Source organism: Sander vitreus, chromosome 19 (assembly GCF_031162955.1).
Source record: "Sander vitreus isolate 19-12246 chromosome 19, sanVit1, whole genome shotgun sequence".
Taxonomy (NCBI): domain Eukaryota; kingdom Metazoa; phylum Chordata; class Actinopteri; order Perciformes; family Percidae; genus Sander; species Sander vitreus.
Genome location: NC_135873.1, coordinates 292,501 through 297,500, shown reverse-complemented (window position 1 = coordinate 297,500; position 5,000 = coordinate 292,501).

Below are 5,000 nucleotides of genomic sequence, written 5' to 3'. Positions count from 1 at the left end.
CAGACAGAAACCACATTAAGAACACGCTCGTCTAAACAGACGTACAAAGAGTCTTTACACAGTCAGACCAGAATGAATGACAACAAAAACACTGCCAGACGTCAATGGAAAGCAGACTTCCACGAGTGTAAACCAGGCCAGTAAAAATAAATCACACAATGTGGGAAAATAAAAGCTTAAATGTGGGATTTTACAGATGACGTAGACGTGGTCCGAAGTGTTAAAATCAAGGCGGGACATTCCAGCTCATTTCCTGTTTTCATAAAAAAAAAAAGCTCACATCTTAATGATTAAGATCCACATCTGTTCTGCATATTCCCGAAACGCCAACGCTCTGATTCCCAAGAAATATCTGCAGGACTGTGTGTTAATTAGCTGGAGGAACGCTGTCTTTGTGGAGCGTTTTCCAGATAATTCTTCATGCAACCGCAAAAATAACACGACACAGACAGCCTGTTCTCATGAACCGTTCGTTCCAAAAGCTACGAAGAGTTGAGCACTGTAATTCGTATGATTTCCAAGGGTTTTTTTTGGGCTGTCTGCACCCCAATGTGTGGCTGGGTGGGCGTTAAAACACAGGACTTTGGGCGACTGGGTACGTTGTTGACAAAAACATTGAAAAAAGAGCCAAAAATGTCGGAAAAAGTGACAAAAAGTTTAAAAGAAAACGCCAAAAATGTCAGAAAAAGTCACAAAACGTAGACTAAAGCATCAGAAATGTTGCAAAAAGCAGCTATAGCATCGAAGAAAGTGCCAAAAATGTCGAAAAAAAGGTACGAAAAGTTGAGCACTGTAATTCGTATGATTTCCACGTGGGTTTTTTTGGGCTGTGTGCACCCCAATGTGTGGCTTGGTGGGCGTTAAAACACAGGACTTTGGGCACCTGGATACGTCGGAAAAAGTGACAAAAACATTGAAGAAAGCGCCAAAAATTTTGGAAGAAGTGACTAAACGGCAAAAAAAATCACCAAAAACGTCGGAAAAAGCATAAAAAATGTTTCAGAAAGCAGCTAAAGCATCAAAAAAAGCACGAGCTGTGCACGAGTCTAGGAGCATTTTACTAATGCTCTGTTAAAATAACAATGAAATGCTGCGTTATTGACTTTAGGTTTTTTGTTGGTCAATGGTGCCATCACTTCCCACTGCCGCCAGATAGCAATACGCCCAGAAAGCACCTGAACACACCTCCCTGTAAGACCAGCACGACCAGAATGCACCTGAACACACCTCCCTGTAAGACCAGCACGACCAGAATGCACCTGAACACACCTCCCTGTAAGACCAGCACGACCAGAATGCACCTGAACACACCTCCCTGTAAGACCAGCACGACCAGAATGCACCTTAACACACCTCCCTGTAAGACCAGCACGCCCAGAATGCACCTGAACACACCTCCCTGTAAGACCAGCACAACCAGAATGCACCTGGACACACCTCCCTGTAAGACCAGCACAACCAGAATGCACCTGAACACACCTCCCTGTAAGACCAGCACACCCAGAATGCACCTGAACACACCTCCCTGTAAGACCAGCACGCCCAGAATGCACCTGGACACACCTCCCTGTAAGACCAGCACGCCCAGAATGCACCTGGACACACCTCCCTGTAAGACCAGCACATTTTGAGTGTGTAGGATGAGATTTCCAAGCAGTTGTTGCTCATTTTCAAAGCTTGTTTCAGTTATTTTGGATGCTCTCTTTCATCCTGGATCAATATCTGACTACGTCAGGCCTTTAATATCCGTCCAAACCTCCTGAACTCATCCTTCAAACAACAGGGCTGGGTACTGAATACTTTTTAGGCACTGTCTATATCCTTGACGTTCCACTTCTGGGATTTGCCGCCGAAAATTTCGCTGAATGTCTCTCGTTTTCGGCCGGATGTCCGTCCCTCTCCTCTGTCTCTGTGTTGGCGTTCTAACCTCCGGTGGATTTGTGAGGACTATGGTTAACTGCTCCTCAGATCTCTGCAGGGTAAATCCAGACAGCTAGCTAGACTATCTGTCCAATCTGAGCTTTCTGTTGCACGACTAAAACTACTTTTGAACGTCCACATGTTCCACCAAAACAAGTTCCTTCCAGAGGCTATTTTGCAGAGGCACCGTGGCTCCGTCCGGCACTTAGCGCCGCCCAAGACGATTGTGATTGGTTTAAAGACATTCCAATAAACCAGAGCACGTTTTTTCCCCCTATCCAGGAATGCTTAACAATCCGGGAAATGAAACGTCGTCGATATAGACTACAGAAGTTCTACAGAACTCCACCGTTTTGGCCGCTGTGTTCAGTTGGCTTGAAAGTCTGCCGCACTTCCCAATTACTTCCTGATTGCCTTTTTACTCTTTGCAACATTATTCGAACCATCGGAGAACGACTTTGTTTGCACTGTTTCTCAACTTCTTAAGGCGTTTTTTCGGACACCAGTTTACAGGACATGAAGCCTTATTTACGCAACCACTAGTGCTTTTCGTTTCCCTGTGGAACTCCTTCAACTTTAACATTTTCTCACGTTAAGGAGCTGACACACCAACCCGATAATCGGCCGTCGGACAGTCTGGCGAGGTCAGTGACTCGAGTCCTCCGTTCGGTGTGACGTATTACGTCTCGCGCAGAACGTACGCTCAAGTTTGCGTCGCTTCAGTGTGTTCTGAGGCACTTTTTGGACCGACTCGGGGAGCCGAATGATCAGTCCGACGGCCTTTTCTGCCGACGGTCGGCCGTCGGGTTGGTGTGTCAGAGCCTTAAGTTCTCTTCTCTCTTCTCTCCATTCCCGAAATATCTCCCAAACTTAAAACTCCTCAGCATTTTTGAAATGACGCATGATTAAACTCATAGATTCAGAAATCTGTTGTGATGAATGTAACGAAATAACTCACGAATTGTATTTTCTATCGAAGCTTGACGTATAAAACCACTAAATGCCTTTAAAGAGTCGATTGATTTGTGTGTGATTCTGTAAACGCCGAACTGACGAGATTAATAAAAACATATTTTTGTGAACAAAAGCTTCTGTTTTTAAGTGTTTTTGTCACAGGAAGCTGAGCAGCGAAAGGTGGTGGAAACACCGGGGGAATCGCTCACGCTTGGTTCGGATTTCAACCGTCAAAAGTGATTCTCCGTTCTTCTCATTTTGTCCGTTTTATTTCCGAAGTCCTACACCACGATGCCATTTAGTAGCTACAACCAACGTGACATCATGACTTCGTGTAAACATGCACGCCCACTTTCCTAAAGCCAAGTGGCGTGTTTTCTGTACGCATTTTGAGCGCCGTATACAAGAGAAGAACTGGTTGGGTTAGGTAAAGAACTGGTCTGGTTTAGGTAAAGAAGAACTGGTCTGGTTTAGGTAAAGAAGAACTGGTCTGGTTTAGGTAAAGAAGAACCGGTCTGGTTTAGGTAAAGAAGAACTGGTCTGGTTTAGGTAAAGAACTGGTCTGGTTTAGGTAAAGAAGAACCGGTCTGGTTTAGGTAAAGAAGAACTGGTCTGGTTTAGGTAAAGAAGAACCGGTCTGGTTTAGGTAAAGAAGAACCGGTCTGGTTTAGGTAAAGAAGAACTGGTCTGGTTTAGGTAAAGAAGAACTGGTCTGGTTTAGGTAAAGAAGAACCGGTCTGGTTTAGGTAAAGAAGAACTGGTCTGGTTTAGGTAAAGAAGAACTGGTCTGGTTTAGGTAAAGAAGAACTGGTCTGGTTTAGGTAAAGAAGAACTGGTCTGGTTTAGGTAAAGAAGAACTGGTCTGGTTTAGGTAAAGAAGAACTGGTCTGGTTTAGGTAAAGAAGAACTGGTCTGGTTTAGGTAAAGATGAACCGGTCTGGTTTAGGTAAAGAAGAACCGGTCTGGTTTAGGTAAAGATGAACCGGTCTGGTTTAGGTAAAGATGAACCGGTCTGGTTTAGGTAAAGAAGAACTGGTCTGGTTTAGGTAAAGAAGAACTGGTCTGGTTTAGGTAAAGAAGAACTGGTCTGGTTTAGGTAAAGAAGAACTGGTCTGGTTTAGGTAAAGAAGAACTGGTCTGGTTTAGGTAAAGAAGAACTGGTCTGGTTTAGGTAAAGAAGAACTGGTCTGGTTTAGGTAAAGAAGAACTGGTCTGGTTTAGGTAAAGAAGAACTGGTCTGGTTTAGGTAAAGAAGAACTGGTCTGGTTTAGGTAAAGATGAACTGGTCTGGTTTAGGTAAAGAACTGGTCTGGTTTAGGTAAATAACTGGTCTGGTTTAGGTAAATAACTGGTCTGGTTTAGGTAAAGAAGAACTGGTCTGGTTTAGGTAAAGAAGAGCCGGTCTGGTTTAGGTAAAGAACTGGTCTGGTTTAGGTAAAGATGAACTGGTCTGGTTTAGGTAAAGAAGAACTGGTCTGGTTTAGGTAAAGAAGAACTGGTCTGGTTTAGGTAAAGAAGAACTGGTCTGGTTTAGGTAAAGAAGAACTGGTCTGGTTTAGGTAAAGAAGAACTGGTCTGGTTTAGGTAAAGATGAACCGGTCTGGTTTAGGTAAAGATGAACCGGTCTGGTTTAGGTAAATAACTGGTCTGGTTTAGGTAAAGAAGAACTGGTCTGGTTTAGGTAAAGAAGAAGAACTGGTCTGGTTTAGGTAAAGAAGAACTGGTCTGGTTTAGGTAAAGAAGAACTGGTCTGGTTTAGGTAAAGAAGAACTGGTCTGGTTTAGGTAAAGAAGAACTGGTCTGGTTTAGGTAAAGAAGAACTGGTCTGGTTTAGGTAAAGAAGAACTGGTCTGGTTTAGGTAAAGAAGAACTGGTCTGGTTTAGGTAAAGAAGAACCGGTCTGGTTTAGGTAAAGATGAACCGGTCTGGTTTAGGTAAAGAAGAACTGGTCTGGTTTAGGTAAAGAAGAACCGGTCTGGTTTAGGTAAAGAACTGGTCTGGTTTAGGTAAAGAACTGGTCTGGTTTAGGTAAAGAAGAACTGGTCTGGTTTAGGTAAAGAAGAACTGGTCTGGTTTAGGTAAAGAAGAACTGGTCTGGTTTAGGTAAAGAAGAACTGGTCTGGTTT